At 42.3% G+C, this 19326-nt stretch overlaps 1 long non-coding RNA gene across 1 annotated transcript in view; it reads left to right on the forward strand.

Moving 5' to 3' along the window:
• LOC124513780 (uncharacterized) overlaps window positions 1-19326 on the forward strand; it is a 28603-nt gene that overhangs the window by 4769 nt on the left and 4508 nt on the right. Inside the window, exon 3 of the long non-coding RNA XR_006962530.1 lies at window positions 13679-13802. This is a non-coding gene — a long non-coding RNA (uncharacterized LOC124513780). The remainder of the gene's footprint in view (window positions 1-13678; window positions 13803-19326) is intronic.

A 19326-nucleotide genomic window follows, 5' to 3' on the forward strand; every position in this document is an offset into this window, starting at 1 on the left:
ACACAGAATCTGAAACAGGCTCCAGGTTCAGAGCTGTCAGCACGTAGCCCGATGTAGGGCCTAAATCCATGGACCATGAGATCATGACCTGAGCCAAAGTCAGATGCTTAACTGACTGACTGAGCCACCCAGGCGCCCCTTCATAGCAGCCTTTTAATTGGAAGGACTGGTGTTATCCGTTTTTTACATCTGAAGAATTTTGGGCTTACGGATATGATTTGCTTAATGTGTAACACAGCTAGAAAGTCATACAATAGAGCAGGGACCGAGTCTTAGCCCAAGACTCTTTTGATGGAAAACATTGAGTAAAACTGTGTGGTCCTCCCTCTGTGCAGCGTTTTCATTTCTTGGCTCCAGTGACATCTGCTATCTTGTTTTCCTTTTCAACTTTTCATCTGTTTCTCAAACTGCTCCCTCCCATCCCCATCCCAGGGGTCTCTTTCTTTTCTTCCTGAATGTAGTTGTTTGTCAAGGTTCTATCCTTGGGCCATTTTTATTGCTGTATTCTCCCCTTATGATATCTACTCAGTAGTTTCATTTATTCAAATATCATTCACTCGGGGAAGATGATTTCTAAATCTGTATTCCTGGCCTTTACCTCTTCATTGAGTTTTGGACCCCAAATTTCGGTTGCCTGCTTGATATCTCCATATGGCTGTTTTAGACAGAATCTTGCATTCAGTTGATCTGTTTATCTGGTCCTGCTTTTAACCAATCAACTATAAATAAACAAGGAGGACATGAGGAAATTTGAATACTTACTGATGACATTAAGTATTTGATGGCATTAAAGGCTTAATGTTAATATTTTAGTTAAGATAATTGTATGGCTATGTGAAGAGTATCTTTTAGAAATAGATACTGAAGTGTTTATGGATGGTATCCTATTTATGGGATTTACTTTGAAATAATCCAGTTGGGGAAAGGGGAAAGGAGGACTAGGTAAGGCTCCTGATGAAACGAGATTGGCCATGAGTTGATAATCGTTGAGCTGGGTAATGGGTATAGGGCTTTAATCCCGTATTCTCTCAGTTTTTGTCTATGTTTGAAAATTTTAATTATAAAACATTTGAAAGATTAAATAGGTCCCAAACCAAATTGATCAACCTTGCCTGCATATCCATCTCCTGACAGTCATATTCCTATTAATGTCACCTATCTTCCCAGTCACTTATTATGAAAACCTAAAGCTCTCTTGGTTTCCTCCTCCCTGACCTCTGCATCCAACCAATTGGTAAGTTAGGCTGAAACTCCCTTCACAGTGAATCCTGTTTCTATCCTTTCTTTTCCATTCAAACTGCTACTATTCTACTAAGTCCTTCATTACTTCTTGACTGAATGGTGTCATAGCATTAATACATTTCTCATTTCCAGTCCCTCCTCAATTGGTATATGTAAAGCATCTAGCATAGTGCTTGGTGCTTAGTCCCTTCTCTCTTTTTCCTGACTTGTGAATTCACCTTCCTTGCTGCCTGCTTAACCCTATGATGACGTCTCTCTTCCCTGAGAAGACTGTCCCTCTCTCTCTTTCAGCATTGCCTTCTTCCCTATCCCACCTGGATCCTGCAACCTCACTGCTGCCTCCACTCCACCCCCAGCTGCCATGCTTTGTGGAGGAAGTGTGTGTCTCTGCATAAAGACTGATTTCTCACTTCCAAAATTAGATATAAGAGCAGGATTTTTCCTAGCTGTAGGTGAGGGGGCTTTTACATACAGACAAAACAGGCATACTAAGTGTGAGTAAAAGAGAAGCAGGTCTCAAAGCTGCCTCTTTCCCCCCCAGCTCAGTGGGGAAGAAAAGGGAGAATGTCTGGTTTAGATAGATCAGCTTCTAGAGCCAGGCAGGGGCAAGTAAATGCTGGCGGCAAAGAAGAGCTGGGTGGAGAATATTCCAGCAAGTGGGGGGCTTCTTGAGGAAACACATCTTGCCTAGTCTGGCGAAGGGAGGAAGAGCACGAACTGCCTCCACTGGGTCTCAGAGGTGTCACCTCAGCAGTATGGATTGGGTGAGGGTCACGTAACCCAGGCCCAACCGAGGAAAATGGCTGCAGAACTCTTGTTTTTGGCAGCCTGGCTGGGTGTCATTCTGTCTGTAATGGATAGCAGCCGGGCATCCAGGGCTGGGCTGATCAAGCACAAAGAACTTTTATCCTTTAAAAAGAAAATGCTATAAGTCAATCACATTCTTACATTTTAAGCATAACACTTGCAACTAAAACCAAAGTGCCATATTATAATCAAGATGCATCCGCTTATTTTATATTTAAGGCCCACAGGCTTCAACTAATTTAGGGGACCATCTGCTGAGGAAGAGAGAAAGTCTAATTACAAAGTGGCATTTGTTTGCAGGCTAAGGCCTCAGAAGGGTTTGTCCTGGGGACCTCAACAAATCTCCTGTGCCCGTGCCCAGTGCTCCCAACCCTACCACTTAGGTAGATAGAGCACAGCTTTGGAGTCCGATAAGATTCAATTCCTCCTCCAACATTCACAGCCTGGGTACCTTGAGCCACAGGACTTCTGAGGTTTGAGTTCCCTCACTGTCCTCATATGTAAAATGGGAATTCACATACCTGAAGTTGTTGGAAAGATGAAAGGAGATCAAGTGCCAGAGGCAGCCTAGAACTACCACTTCCTTTCCTGTGACCCATAACTTCATTCTCCATCTTATTCCCTCTGAGCCTTGCTCTTGCCTTCTTTGCTTCATACCCACTTCCACGTGCATAGACCCCAGGCATGCTTTTAAATGGATCTTTGAATAAAAGATAAAAAAAAAGAATTTTGTTTGAATGCTGTCATTTGTTCACCTCCCCAGAAGGTAGAGGAGTGAAATGGAATTGCCTTGGGACACGGGTCAGAAGGCAGTTTTGCCTGTCGTGTAGTGTGCTGAACAAATGTGTTCTCAGAGTCCTCCTGTCCTGTGGAAAGGATTAGATCAGTCAGCTGGGAGAGGTGCTGGTTGCAGCTCAGAGGTGGGGGTAGCCGGGGAAGCAGGTTGGTTAGAGATGAGGAATCTGGGAATGGGGATGCTTTTAGATCTTAACTAGACAACTGCTGCTGAGGTGACAGCTTTATTTCAAGTGAGAATATGAATTTGGCTGTATTCCTAGTGAGAACCTAATGCTCAAAATCTCCTCTAAATCAAGAAACAAAATTAAAGAGTGATGACTGAGATTGGCAGAATGTAATCGCTGCAGCTGAGTAACAGATACCTGCAACTTAATTGCATTGTTCTCTATCCTTTTGGGTATATTCAAAAATACCCAAAAGTAGAAGGTTTTTGTTTCTGTGACAAGTGTGGGACAATAGAGGTCACTCAAGAACTGGGAATTTTGACTGTCATGTCAGAAAAGCTAGTAGAAGATATTTGGACCAAAAGAATTCCCTAGGGGAGATGTGATTTCTATAATGCTTATCTAGTGAACTGGATTTATTTGAAGGATTAAATAGCATGCAGATAAAATATTAGGTGGATAAAATATAAATTGACCTCATGAAACTTTTGGTAAGATATCCCAACCACTGTTTTTTAGGGAATTCAGTTGCTATAGGACTGTGACCCTCTTTCCTCTGAGTAGATACTGCCTTAGAAATAGGAAACAAAGGTAGAGATAAAGGTGGTTAGGGATATTATTTTGACATTTCAAAAGCATGATTTCTTAGGGATGGGGAGTGGCTAGTTTTTCAAAAAACAAATCTTTACAAAAGATCCAAAGGGAGGAATGCACAGTGAAATCTCCAAGTGGAAGATTATATGAAAGTGTTCTTGACAATAAAAAGCATAGCTGATGGGAATAAGCTATAAGGAAATCTCGTGGCCATGGCCCCATTACTGAATGACCTAAAGACCTTTTATTATAGGTAACGTACACGTGTGTTTGACACTAGAGTAGTTACTGGGATTGATTGTGTTACTCAGGAGACCAGATCTTACCCCCTGCTAGGACTGGCATTTTGGAAGGTATAGGCGGAAACTCTAAGGGACACCCATAATCCATTCTGTTGGGGCTGGCACTGGGAGAGAGTGTAAAGGTAACATCGAATAGGGAAGAAAAATAGTTGGTCCTCAGAGACTTTCCTTCTTCTAGGGAGAGGGTTGATCAGCCTGCTGACAGTGAAAAAATGAGTCAAATGACTCCTTGGCAAGAGGTTTACCTTTCTACGTGAAGGAAGGAAAATGAAAATAGCAAGTTCTTATGGTGGTGATGGTCGCAGAACAACACATTTCAGGGTGACAGCTGAAGAGGCAAGGTACGCTCCTGACAGGATCAGCTACATAATTTGCAGGACCCAGCGCAAAATGAAAATGTAGGACCCCTTATTCATGAATTATTCAGAATTTCAAAATAGTGACAATAGAGTATTAAACTAAACATGGGCTCTTGTAAGCATGGGGCTCTGTGTGACAGCATCGGTTGTATGCCCATCAAGCTGACCTTACTCCTGCTGCCCGGGAGCAGTGATAGCAAAAATTCAGAAGGCATTAATGGAAAACTATAAAGCAGAAAATCAAGATAATCTAAAATCCCACCACCTGGAAGTAACTGTTGTTTTCATTTTGATATATATCCCAGAGATTTTTCTTTATCTCTATATATCTATATAATATTTATGTGTCTATATATAGACATGTATTTATATGATTTTTATACTATGGAAATGGTATACATTCTTTTCTGCAGCCTTTAAAAAAATTGCTTTAAATGTTTATTTATTTTTGAGAGAGAGACAGAGCACAAGCAGGGGAGGGGCAGAGAGAGAGGGAGACCCAGAATCTGAAGCAGGCTGCAGGCTCTGAGCTGTCAGCACAGAGCCTGATGTGAGGCTCGAACCCAAAAACCACGAGATCATGACCTGAGTGGAAGTCAGATGCTTAACCAACTGAGCCACCCACGTGCCCCTGTAGCCTTTTTTAACACTTAACCATATTTTAGAGAGTTTTCCATGTAGTAAGTATAGCTCATTTCAATCCTATTGTATAGAGGTTCTATTTAACCAAACCCTATTGTTGGGTGTCTGAGGAGTGTTGAGTTCTTCATTATTACAAATGATGCACACTGAATATCAGTAAAGCTGAGTGAGGATGGAATAAATTAATCAGTGCAAAGCACTTCACAGAGTACTTAGTAAAGAGCAAGCTCCTTATAAATGTTTATGTTATTTTTATATTGTCAAATAGCCCTCTATATAAAGATGAACTAATTTACATTCCCAACCACAGGGTGAGATGGCTGGTTTCCCTAACTCCTTCCAGTTTCAATTTTTGCCTTTTTGTATTTCTTTCTTGGTAAATGGCCCTTTCATGTTCTTTGATGGTTCTCTTCTTGGATTCCTCATTGCTTTAAAATTTTTAATTGATTTCTGTATTGGGCTATCAATCCTTTGTAATATGAATAACAAGTACTGTTTTCTCTAGTTTTTTTTTTAATTTTTAAAAATGTTTTATTTTTGAGAGAAAGAGAGAGAGAGAGAGCGCGAGCAAGCAAGAGTGGGGGAGGGGCATGGAGAGAGCGGGAGACCCAGAACCCGAAGCAGGCTCCAGGCTCCGAACTGTCGCGCAGAGCCCGATGCAGGGCTCGAACTCAAGAACTGTGAGATCATGACCTGAGCCGAAGTTGGATGCTTAACCAACTAAGCCACCCAGACGCCCCTCCTAGTTTTTTTTAATGCTTGATTTTGTTTGCTTTAACCTTGCAGATGTTTTTCAGTTTAATATGGTGAAATCTGTCCCATCTTTTCCTTAGGATTTCTGTCTTTGCTGCCCTCCTTTAGAAAGTCTTTTGCCACAGAACAGGCTTAGAATTCAGTGGTGGTGAAGCCTTTCCTGCCTTATATTAACTCCATCAGGTTTCCTCTGAGGCATCATTCTTCCTGGGCATGGTTTTTCAAATTGTATCAATGGAGTTCACAATACTAGACTACTTTAAATGTGTATGGGGGGCGGTGCCTGGGTGGTTCAGTTGGTTAAGCATCTGACTTCAGTTCAGGTCATGGGCTCAGGTCATGATCTTGTGGTTGGTGAGTTTGAGCCCTGATTTGGGCTCTCTGCTGTCAGCACAGAATCTGCTTCGGATGCTCTGTCTCCCTCTTTCTCTGCCCCTCCTCCGCTCATGCTCTCTCTCTCTCTCTCTCTCTCTCTCTCAAAAGTAAATAAACATTAAAAAATGTATATGGGAGGGGAATACTTTTATTAACTTTAAATCTACTTGTGAAGACACAAGATACATATATTAAAAATGAGTATTGTCTATCTTCTTCCAACCCAGAAAACACTTTTGCTCTTTTTATATTTTCTGCCTTTGTTTGCTTTCTAGGGAGAGTTCTGTCTTTACTGGAGCTATTCTTTTGGGGATCCAACGAAAGATAAATTGAATTTCAGATATATTTATTTGGGGTTAGAAGGATATATTTATGTGGTTTGCTATCATTTTGGCATATAGTTAAGTTATTGGTGGCTGTACCAGTGTAGAAATGACTTATGGGAATACTCTTAAAGCAGTAAGTCTAAAGTTTATTTAAAATTAGTCATTACATGAGTGCCTGGGTGGCTCAGTTGGTAGTGTCTACCGTGGTTTTGGCTCAGGTCATGATCTCACGGTTTGTGGGATTGAGTTCAGGGCTCAATCGGGCTGTGAGCTGACAGTGCAGAGCCTCAGAGTCTGCTTGGGATTTTCTCTCCTCTCTCCTCTCTCTCTCTCTCTCTCTCTCTGCCCCTACCCCCACACTCATACTCACACATCTCTCTCTCTCAAACATTAAAAAAATTTAAAAAGGTTAGTCATTACGTAAAAAAACTTGACATAGCCTAAAATCACAGTTTACGTATAAAAGAAATGATAGAGGTTTGATAGAGGTTTCCCCAAATTTGACAACAATCCAGAATATCTACATGATATTAATCATTGATGGGTTGGGAAGCCGAAAGAAACTTTTCTAAAGTCTTAGGAAAAACTAAATTGTTTCCCTCTTCTCTCTATAGACATTATAGTCCAAAAGTGATATCTGATGAAGAGGTAATCAAAAGATATGCAGGGAAAGGATATAGAAAAGGTAGCAAGGAGTTGTACCAGTTAATACAATGAAAAATATAATGTTTGTAAAAATTTTGTCATGTTTGTGGGTTTTGTCAGTTTTTAAAACTTGTAATTTCTTGTCATTTAATGTTTCGTTCTAAGTAAATGTTCAGGATTATACCTCATTTTACACTTTTTAAAAACTTAAACGAAGCGGCATAAGCTTTAGGCCCCACAAAGGCTGCATCTGCCACTGCCTGTGCAGTGACTATTGATGGTGATTTAGAGTGTTTCATGTTACAGAGGACACTGGCCTGCCCAAGCTCGCATAGATAGTCGTAGAACCAGGATCCAACCCCGAGCCTGTAAGGCTTCAGGGCTTTTTCCCCCCACTTTCCAAAACTGTCTTTTTAAAAAAAGTTTATTTATTTTGAGAGAGACAGAGACAGTGTGCATAGGGGAGGGGCAGAGAGAAAGGGAGACACAGAATCTGAAGCAGGCTCCAGGCTCCAAGCCGCCAACACAGAGCCTGACAGGGCTCGAACTCACGAACCGTGAGATCATGACCTGAGCCAAAACCAAGAGTTGAATGCTTAACCGACTGAACCACCCAGGTGCCCCCAAAACTGTCTTCTTTTGGATGAAAATGTACAGTAATCAACCCAAATTATAGGAATAATGATAATCTACTGGCTTCTTCTTCAGGGCCATACTCACAGTTGCCACTGAGGGCCCACTGCATTAATACTACATCAGTTGTGCTCTTTCTGGCTTTCACCAGTCCTGCTTTTGGCAACACTACTATCGTTTTCAGCTATTTTGTTGATGTAAAATGTGGTTGTCAGCACCTGGGCTGCCATGGTCCCTTTTTCTTCAAGAAAGGTAGACCCCAGGGCATACACTGGGATCATGCCAGTTCTCAGCTTGGAGGAGAACAGGGACCTCTGGGTCATACCCTTACAACGTTCCAATATGAGTTTTTTTATGTTTATTTATTTTTGAGAGACAGAGCGAGAGTCAGGGGTGGGCAGAGAAAGAGGGTGGGAGAGGATATCTGCAGTGGGCTCTGCACTGACAGCAGCAAGCCCGACTTAGGGCTTGAACTCAGAAACTGTGAGATCATGACCTGAGCCAAAGTCAGATGCTTAACTGACTGAGCCACCCAGGTGCCCTTCCACTATGAGATTTTAAACTGCAGCCCTCAGTAGGGCAGGTGGAGGCCAAAATAAGCATTTTGAGGGCCTGTGAAGAAAAGCGAAGCAGGGCTCACCTTCTTGAGTTAGAGCTGACTTGGCTCCAAGCCAGCTTAGGGAAAGCATTTTGCAGGTGTCCTCTCACTCCCAGAGACCGAGCCTGTACTTGCTTTACTCCTTCCTCCCCACTCTCCCCACTTAGCTATTAGTTCAACTCTCTCCCATAAAGGAAATGCCCTTTCCTCAAACAATTTGCCTAGGCCTGCCTTCAGCTCCAAAGCTCTGCCTTCCAGGACACCAGGTACCCGAGGGTGTTGTCTGTAATTGTTCACTTTGTGCTACAAACTCAGTTTTCAAAATTGGATCCCAAGTCTCATGAGCTGTCAGACCTTGCTTGGCAAATGTGATGGTTATCCTCACCTCTGGGTCTTTATGACATAGCACAGATCTGAAGTCTTCAAAACTGGCATCAATTTATAAAAGGTCTTGGTGGTGGAAGACAACATGTGCTAAAACAGAACTCTGAGTGAGGCAGCCTGCCGATCTCCAAAAGCTCAAGAGGAAGGGCTCATGAGAGCAGTTTGGGTGAAAACTGCTTTGTTTATTTTGGTGGGGGTGGGGGGTGGGTTGTTTCCCACCTCCTACAAGGGCAGCTTTATTTTGATATGCAACATAGTTGTGCCCCAAGCACAGATCTTCCCGACTGCCAGGCCCCGGTATTTTGACCTGCCTTCCTCTCCCTCTTCAACTCAGGTGTGCTCCAGTTCTGATCTGATCACCCTGAGCAAACTCATTGAGGGGTTTTGCAATCTTTGAACAATCCTTCAGCCAGCTCCTGTAGTGTCTGCTGAATCCCCTTAATGTTTTAAAATGTTGGGACCTGACCAGTGATATTTCTAGAGTCTGCCCATCCCTTCTTGTGATTTTATATGTCCACTGTATTTTATTGAGGTCTGGCAGGCCTGGCATTTGTCAAGGGACAGTTTTAGGCTGTTTCCCAGGTGATTCAGTAATATAAGGAGCCATTGTTCTCCAGAGCTCTGCCAAACATAATTATGCCATCTAAACATATAAGCACCTCTAGGTAATTCATATCACCAAATGCTTTTTCCATCAAACTCTTCAAGGTGTCTGTGGCTCCAAAGATGTGTGGAGCAGCCTTTCAAATAGGTAAAACCTCACAGAGCAGATGAAAGCTGTCTTCTCTGGCCCAGTCAGACATAGGGATTCAGCAATAGCACTTCTCACACATAGTGCTGGAAATTACTGATTCCCTACCATGCAGTCTAGAGGTTAATGTGGACACAGAACTTTCTGTAAGGTGGAGAAAGATAATGGAAGGTCAGTACCCCTGTCCTGCACCTAAGTCCCCTTGCCAGCCTGAGTCTGCTCTCTTCTATCATGAGCTTTCCTTCTTCCCCTCTCCATTTTTGTTTATTCAGCTAAATAGTAGTTCTTAATCCTGACTACCTAGTATAAACTGTGGAGTTTGTTATAAATTTTTTTTAATGTTTATTTATTTTTGGTAGAGAGACAGAACACGAGCAGGGGAGGGGCAGAGAGAGAGGGAGACACAGAATCCGAAGCAGGCTCCAGGCTCTGAGCTGTCAGCACAGAGCCCGACGTGGGGCTCGAACTCACAGACCGCGAGATCATTACCTGAGCCGAAGTCGGACGCTCAACCGACTGAGCCACCCAGGCACCCCTGTGGAGTTTGTTATAAACATCTATCCTTGAGCCTCACCCTCCCCAAGACATCCTAACATTTTCTAAACACCTAGTCTATGCTAGGTCCTATGCCCTGCGCTAGGAGGAGAGGCAATTTAGTCATGATCCCTGCCTCCATGTAGTTCATAGTCAAGGGGCAGAGACAAATACATTAAAATGTATAATTCACAGAGAAAATATGGTATAACTCCATATTCTTTCCTTTCTTTTAAAAAAAGTTTTTAATGTTTATTTATTTTTGAGAGACAGAGTGAGTGGGGGAGGGCCAGAGAGAGAGGGAGACACAGAATCAGAAGCAGGCTCCAGGCTCCGAGCTGTCAGCACAGAGCCCCGTGTGGGGCTTGAACCACGAACCGTAAGAACACGACCTGAGCCGAAGTCCAACGCTTAACCGACTGAGCCACCCAGGCGCCCCATCTTTCTTTCTTTTTTAAATGTTTATTTTTATTTTTGAGAGAGCCAGAGTGTGGGCAGGGGAGGGACACAGAGAGAGGGAGACAGGATCTTAAGCGGGCTCTGTGCAGTCAGCACAGGGCCCCATGTGGGGCTTGAACTCACAAACTGGGAGATTATGACCTGAGCCAAATTCAGACACTTAACTGACTTGAGCCATCCTGCTGCCCCTCCTTGGTCTTTTCTTAATCTAGCTTTTTTTTCTCACAAAACTGTGCCAGTATTAGTAAGGCAAACATAGATTCATTCAACAAGTCCTGGTATATAGGAGGAGGAGGCTTTCTTGGGTTTTTGGATGACATAAATTAAAAATTAAAAAAAAAAAGTAAAATGTGAATGTCCATAGAAATTTTATTTGTAATAGCTCAAAACTGGAACATGGCCCAGATGCCCTTCCATGAAAGAATGGTCACACAAACTAGTATATCCATACCTAGAAATACTACTTAACAAGAAAAAGGAACAAACTATTGACACTTGTGACAACCTGAATGAATCTCTAGACAGTTATTCTGAGTGAAAAAGGCTAATTTGAAAAGGTTATAACTTGTGTGATTCTATTTGCATAACATTCTTGAAGTGACAGAATTATAGTGATGGATATTTAGTGGTTGCTAAGGGTTGGGGAATTGGAGAGGGAGGGAGGTAAGTGCGGCTATAAAAGGGTAACACGAGGGATCCTTGTTGTGATGAAAATGTTCTTTATCTTGATTGTGGTGGTGGTTATGCAAGGCTATATGTATGATAGAATTATATAGAATTAAACACCCACTGCCCCATACACTCAGACATAAATGAGTACATTTATAACTGGTAAAATCTGAATAAGCAAGGAGGATTATACCAATGTCAATTTCTTATTTATTTATTTGTTTGTTTTTAAAAATTTACGGCTTTTGCCATTAGGAGATTTAAAAATTTTTTTAAACGTTTATTTTTCAGAGAGAGAGAGAGAGAGAGAGAGAGAGAGAGACAGAATGTGAGCAGGGGAGGGGCATAGAGAGAGGGAGACACAGAATCTGAAGCAGGCTCCAGGCTCTGAGCTGTCAGCACAGAGCTGGATGCAGGGCTTGAACTCATGAACCAGGAGGTCATAACCTGAGCCGAAGTCAGACATTTAACCTACCCAAGCACCTCTCTTGTTTTTTTTTTTTTTTTTTTTTTTTTTTTTTTTAGTTTAGAGAGAGAGCATGTGAGCAGGGGTGAGGGGCAAAGGGAGAGAAAGAGAGGCTCAGTGCTCAGCATGGAGCCTGATGCAGGGCTTGATCCCACTACCCTCGGATCATGACCTGAGCTGAAATCAAGAGTTGGACACTCAACCAACTGAGCCACCCAGGTGCCCCAGTTTCTTGATTTTGATATTGCACTATAGTTATGTAAGATGCTAGCATTAGGAGCTCACTATAGTTGTATAAGATGCTAACATTAGGGGCTACTGAGGAAACAGTGCATGGGACTTCCCTGTACACTTCTTGCAATCTTCTTTGAATGTAATTATTTTGAGAAAATAATAGTACAAGAAGTTACTAACCAGAAGTCAAAGGATTAAAAGCGTTAGACACATTTATAAATGCAAAACTATAAATGGCTACATCAGGAGAAGCTGGGAATATTGTTACTCCTTAATGTTATATAAAGAAGACAAACAGTCCTTCTCCAGGAGTATCAAATTTAAAAAATAGGAGTGCCTGGGTGGCTCAGTTGGTTTAAGCATCTGACTTCAGCTCAGGTTATGATCTCGCGGTTCTTGAGTTCGAGTCCCACATCAGGCTCTCTGCTGTCCATACAGGACCCTCTTTGGATCCTCTCCTCCCCCTTGCCCCTCACCCTGCTCACATTCTTTCTCTTTCTCAAAAATAAACATTAAACATTAAAAACATAGGTAACTTTCATTTTTTCCAACTAAAAAAGATTGTTTCCTGTGGAAAATTTAGAACATGGAGTTCAAAAAAGGTCATTGATAATCCTATCAATTTGAGATAACCATTTTTTTCAACATTTAAGGTATATCTTTTCAGTTTTTTTCTGTGCATAAAATTAAAACAGAAATTTCACAGTCAGCAATAGATTTTTCTTGTCTTTCAAGAGTCTTGTATTAATAGTACTTTAATGTATATACAATATTCTATCATGTGGACACTGAATGAATTATTTACCCAGTCCTCTATTTTGGATATTTAGATTGTTTTCAGTACTATAAATACTACCGCAATACACATCATTGCACTTGCACCTTTGTGTATATCTCTGATTACTTCCTTAGTATAAATTCTTAGTAAAATTACAGAGTCAAAGCTTATGTAAAAATTTTAAAGTTTTTTTTTTACGGTTGGCTAAATTGCCTGCTAGAAAGGTTGTATGAATGTTCCTTCTTTGTGGAACATTTTCCAGAAACGTTTTTTTGTTGATAATGTTAGCAAGTGGGTAGTAGGCTGGATAGACCGACTGTGGCAAATTTTCTGTCCTTGGTACAGTGTTATAGGATCTAGCACAATGCAAGGTTCACACTAGGCCCCTAAACAATATTTGCTGACTTAATATCCTTTATAATACATTCCTGGAAACTCTTATGTGGGGCACATGGGAAACAAAATCATCAAAATACTAGTGTGCCTTAGCCCTGAATTACAGCACTGACACCTTGTGAAGTTGTGAGGGAATGAACAGGTACATCTTGATTGGGAGGAAGGACTTGGGAAAAGTTTGGAGACTTTAAAGTGGGAAGTGTGGAAATAAAGGAAACTTCATTTAAAATGGAGTCGAGGGCACCTGGGTGGCTCAGTTGGTTAAGTGTCTGATTTCAGCTTAGGTCATCATCTAGCAGTTCGTGGGTTCAAGCCCCGCGTTGGCTTCTGTGCTGACAGCTCGGAGCCTGGAGCCTATTTTGTATTCCGTGTCTCCCTTTCTCTCTGACCCTTCTGCTGCTTGCCCTCTGTCTATCAAAATAATAAACATGAAAAAAAATTATCATGGAGTCAGGAAGTCCTGAAGGGGCAGCTCTCATGCATTACCAGTTGCTGGAAGAAGCCTATCTCACACTCCCCAAGAGGAAGCAGCTTACTTACACCAGCAGGAGGAAGATTTTCTCCTTGTCCAGCAACAACCCAGTCAGTGAGAATGCAGTGGAATAGCCCCTCCCAGCTTCCTCCTTTCCCCTGTAAAAGCTGGCCCCTCTCTGCTGTTTTCCGGATCTGCCTGTTAACCATAGTTTTCCTGCCCTGAATTGCAATTCCTCTGCTATATCTGAGTAAAGTCATTTTGCTGGTAAAATAACTGGCTCTTTTGTTTTTTAAGGTCAACATTATACGGTGACCCAGATGGGACCCAAAAGAGATGAACCCCTGAGGAACTAATGACCCTCAGAACCATGTGAAGTACCCACTTGAGTGCCTAGTACTCTCTGCTTCCTTTCAGTTTGGTAAGTCTCTTCTCGGATCCGAGCTCCCTGCTTTCGGTTGAGCTCTCCGACTTTATTCTGGATCTGTTAAAATTGTGTGTGTGTGTGTGTGTGTGTGTGTGTGTGTGTGTGTGAAGGTGTTGTCTTTCCTGGTGAGTAATCTGTTTCCTGAACCTTCTTTTGAGTAATGGGATCTCAATCTGCTAAATTTTCTCAGGAGGGTCCTCCTTTTGGGACCCCAGCCAGTTTTTATGTTTAAAAACTATGGTACTTCCTCATGTGCATTTTTAACTAATTGGGCCAGGTTAACACAGAATAACTTAGGACTCCAGTGGCTGTTATGGGGAACTTTTGATCTTCCCAAACTTTTTTTTTAATATTTATTTTTGAGAGAGAGAGAGAGAGAGAGAGAGAGAGAGAGAGTGATAGAGACAGAGAGAATCCACAGAAGAGAGAGAGAGACAGACAGAGAATCCAGAGCAGGCTCATCACTGTAAGCACAGAGCCCCACGTGGGGCTCCAACTCACGAACCTGAGTCAAAATTGGATGCTTAGCTGACTGAGCCACCCAGGCACACCTCTTCCCAAACTTTCTTAGAACCAAATTTGAAGCTCTAAAATAAAACAAACTGGATGGGACACCTATTTCAATTAATATCTTGACGCTTCCAAGAGTATCCAAGACTCTAAAATCTTGTTTCTACAAAAACCATTTTAAATTAACCAAGGTGAACAAATAATAGAAAGAATGCAAAAAACCTTTTGAGGGCTCTTTCTTCCTTTTGTCCTCTTTGTCTCTGTCCCCACCTCCTTTACATCCTCTGCTTCCTCATTCTATTTCTCTCAGTGAACTTCCCCTTTGTCTCTGAACCTCTTCCCTCTCCCTTCTCTGAACCCATTAGAACCTGCCCCTTTAAAATTAAACTCTTGGACAATCCTGATGCTAAGCCCCTAATTTCTTTCCCATGTCCCCTGGACTAAGGCTGAACTATGAGCCATAGTGAAAGATTTTGCTGGAGTTACTGACGATCCTTTTAGATTTGACAAGGAATTTAATATAGTCATCCAGACCTACCAACCAGGTTCCTCAGATTTGTACCAGCTAGTTCACATGCTTGTTGGTAAAGGCCAGGCCCAACGCTGGATGAAAACAGCTAATTGGGATGATCCTGAAAAATCTTTAGAACTTTAAATGAGAGATCAACCCCATGCCTTTTTATATGATCAGGCTGGGAAATTGCTAAATGACTTTACCTGGCTCCCTAGGGCTTTCCCAAAACTGTTGATTGGAATAAGATTGAGACTCGCTCCCAGAAACCCATGAACCTGTGCACGACTATTACTGTCATCTCTAAACGGTTATTAAGGAATATTCTGGTCTCCCTATGGATGTTGAATCCACTCAGCTACCCTTCAACTCTGTATTCATTAAAGCGCTGAACTGGGATTTTCCTCTTGTAAGTTAAAAGGGCTAGGATGGAATGGGACACTGTCCACGCAGATTTAGTCATTTTAGCAAACTGGCCCACCCACACCCTAGAGAAGTCAACTACAAGGAAGACCACTAAAATCCTTAATTTTCAACTCCCAACAAATGGAGGCCCATAAAACAAAACCAACCCTCTCCTGGTCTCTGTGATTATTGCAAACAAACAGGACATTGGAAGGAAGATTGTTCCAAACATAAGCGTTGCAGGTGCCTTCAGCCCTCTAACTGACCTTTCAGTGCCCTCCAAACTCCCAACTACAGGACTCAAAAGAACTGCAGAGGCTTTTCTCAATCCTTCCTCTTCACCAACTTGGAGGAAAAACTCTCCAGATTTGGGATGATCTCTCTCTGTCCTTATGACACCAGACGTACACTCTCAGTGCTCAACTCCACTGTTTAAATTTTTTTTGTTTATTTATTTTTGAGAGAGAGAGAGAGAGCAAGCAGGGGAGGGGCGGAGGAAGGGAGGTGGGGGGGAGGGAGAGAATCTCAGGCAGGCTCTGTGCTGTCAGCATAGAGCCCAGCGTGGGGCTTGAACTCACAAACTGTGAGATCATGACCTGAACTGAAACCAAGAGTCAGACGCGTAACTGAATGAACCACCCAGGCAGCCCACAACCCCACTGTTTAAACAGCCCCTGCTCAGAGTACTTAAATGTTTCAAGTAGTGGGGGTCTCTAATAAACCTCAACAGGTTCCTGTCTTTTTTAAAAAAATTTTTTAATGTTTATTTATTTTTGAGTGAGAGAGAGAGAGAGACAGAGCGTGAGCCGGGGAGAGGCAGAAGAGAGGGAAGACACAGAATCTGAAGCAGGCTCCAGGCTCTTAGCTGTCAGCACAGAGCCCGATGCAGGGCTTGAACTCAAACCATGAGATCATGACCTGAGCCGAAGTCAGATGCTCAACCGACTGAGCCACCCAGGCGTCCCAATAGGTTCCTATCTTTAAAACAATTCCTTCTTGTTTAGACCCTTTGAGAGATACTCCTTCTTCTTAGTTCCTCTGCCCTATTCATTTATTGGGCTGAGATTTCGTAGAAAAATATCATATTGCAATTTTTTTCTCCTGAAAGGGGGAAGTAATTCTAGAATTTGATAGCAACAACTAAAATTGCCAACTAGGTGAATCAGATGACCCTGCAACGTCTTTTATTTGCTCCATCAGATTTTTCACTGTGATTGATTTCTTTGTGGATAAGGCCAGTCAATATCTCTTTGCCTTTTGGGGAAGGAAAACAGTGTATTTGTACAGTAATGCCCCAGGGTTTTACTGAAAGTCCTTCCTACTTCTCCCAAACCTTAAAAGTGGATTTAGCTGATATCAAGTTACCTGGAAGTTCTGCTTTATTACAATACTTAGGCGACTTGCTTCTCTGCTCCCCTTCTCAGGTGGCTTTGCAGGAAGACAGCCTTCACCAGTTCAGGCTGTTAGCCTTAAAGGGACACAAAGCTTCCCAGGAGACACTGCAGTTTACTCAGACTCTGGCTTGATATTTGAGGCACCTGAGTTCAGAACAAAGACTACATTTAGATCCAGTTAGACTTCATGGCATCCTGAGTTTCTCCAAACTAAGCCAATTACAAGGTTTTCTCAGGCTGGCTGACCACTGTGCAAATTGGATTCCAAACTCTCTTGTGGTAATGATCTTAACCCTGACACCATTCTTCCTTCTCTGTGGACAATACTCATGACTCCCCGTGTTGGCTTATAGCAAACTCCTTTGGATAAAGTGAGCTTCTTGTGGTTTACCAGTAGTTCTTATTTAAAAGGTGAAAATGGCAAATACTATGTTGGGTATGCTATTACAATTTTTTTTGAAGTCCTCAAGGCAGCAGTTTTGCCCTCAGCTACCTTGGCCCCACAGGTTGAATGATATGTTCTTGCTTGGACCTGCATTTTAGCCAAGGGCAAAACTGCAAATATCTATACCAACAGTATGTAGGCCTTTGGGGTAGCTCCTGACTTTGGGATGCTATAGAAATAGTGAGGCTCCCTCACGTACAGTGGGGACAAAATTAAAAATGGCCTTAATATTCAGGGATTATTAGGTGCCATACTCTTGCCAGATGCTTTGGCCAGTATCAAGATCCCCGCACATTCCAAACTGGATTCCTTACAGGCCGGAGGAAACCACCTTATTGATATTTCCACAAAGAACACTGCTCTCAAAGGAACTAACAACCAGACTTCTGTCATGATCCAAAGGGATATCCCCCGCACAAATGATAATCTCAGAAATTGACTAGAGATGCCCAACAGTCAGCCCCAGAAAGGAAAATCAATATTGGAAACCTAATAACTGTTGGTTCGATTAAGAAAAGAAAACTCTGGGTTGGGCCAAATAATAATCCAGTGTTGCCAGAGACTCTAAAGTTTCCATTACGACTACTGTACATGTATCCAGTCATTGGTCTTCTGATGAAAATGAAAACATTTATGAGGCCTTTGGGGCCAATACTAGTGGGTAAATATTAGCAAGGCCATAGAATGCCTACTTTGCTTGCCCCACCTGCCTGAAATACGATTCAGGAAAACCTGTCTGCATTGTTCCTCGACACTTTAATTTGCCCAATGGACCACTCAAAGTTTGGCAGATGGGTTTTATTCAGCTTCTCCCAATCTCATGCATATAACTATGTTTTGGTAATGGTTTGTATGTTTTCTCACTGGACTGCCACTTTGTGGCTAAAATCCTACTAGAAAAGATCATCCCTACCTGGGGGATCCCTCTTGAACTTCATAGTGACCAGGGAACGCTTCAACAGGTCTGTGCTGTTTGGCCAGTGTTACAACACTTCCACTGTCCTTACTATCCTTAATCATCAGGGCTAGTCAAACACACTAATGACATCCTTAAGAAGAATATGTAGAGACCCTTCAAATACACTGGGCAAAAGCACTGCCATTAGTTTTTCTAAATCTCAGGTCTATCTCTATTGGAACTTATAAACTCTCACCCTTTGAGATACTCACATGATGGCCAGTGTACTTGGCTCCTGCTTCTTTCGATCCACAAATGGTAAAGGAGGATATACTTCAGTATTGAAAAGGCCTAATTGCTTCTGTTGAGAATAACTATGCTTTAGTAGAACAATCTTTCCACAGTGTGTCCCTGGGAGACAAAGACCTTAAGCATCATGCCTTGCAGCCTAGAGATTTCACCTATTGGAAAATACATTTCCAGAAAGACTCTCTTCAACCCTGTTGGAAAGGCCCCTATCAGGTACTGTTAACCAACCCTTCTGCTGCCAAACTCCAAGGAAATGACTCTTGGATCCATGTGTCACACCTTTTTTTTTTTTAAAGATTTTATTTTTTAAGTAATCTCTACACCCAATGTGGGGCTTGAACTCACAACCCCGAGATCAAGAGTTGCATGCTTTTCCTACTGAGCCAGCCAGGCACCGCCCCCCATGTGTCACATCCAAAGAAAGCACCAAACCCTGACTAGATCTGCATGTCAGCTGATGACCTGGAAATAAAGATTTCCAGGAATTGAAGCAGACGACAGCTGAAGGAGACAGCTTTCCCAAGATGACTGGGCCAGACCTGTATACCTTTTTCTTGCTGCTGCTTCTTACCTTATTTTCTCCCTTTCTTTCATGGCCCAATCTGTTGCAAAAAGGGAACCTTTCTGACTGTTGGATCTGACATACCAGAAACTTTGATCTGTTCTTCCCTATTTATTTTTTTAAAAGTTTATTTTTGAGAGGGTGAGCGTGCAAGCAGGGGGGAGGGAGGGTCAGAGAGAGAGGGAGAAAGAATTACAAGCAGGCTCTGTGTGGAGCCTGATGTGGCGCTCAAACCCATGAACCATGAGATCATGACCTGAGCCAAAATTCAGAGCTGGACTCTTAACCGACTGAGCCACCCAGGCGTCCCTATTCTTCACTATTTAAATATTTTTTGTTCCCCTGGACCCAAGGAAAATACAAATGAGCTAGCTTCTCTTTGTAAGGCTTTTAGAAAAGACCACTTTACAGGAATAAGACAAGGATGTCCACTCTCACCATTACTATTTAACATAGTATTGGAAGTCAGCCTCAGTGATCTGAC

This window comes from Lynx rufus, unplaced genomic scaffold, assembly GCF_022079265.1.
Source record: "Lynx rufus isolate CCGP_SWC_20201006 ecotype Redwood Valley unplaced genomic scaffold, mLynRuf1.p SCAF_19, whole genome shotgun sequence".
Classification (NCBI taxonomy): Eukaryota; Metazoa; Chordata; class Mammalia; order Carnivora; family Felidae; genus Lynx; species Lynx rufus.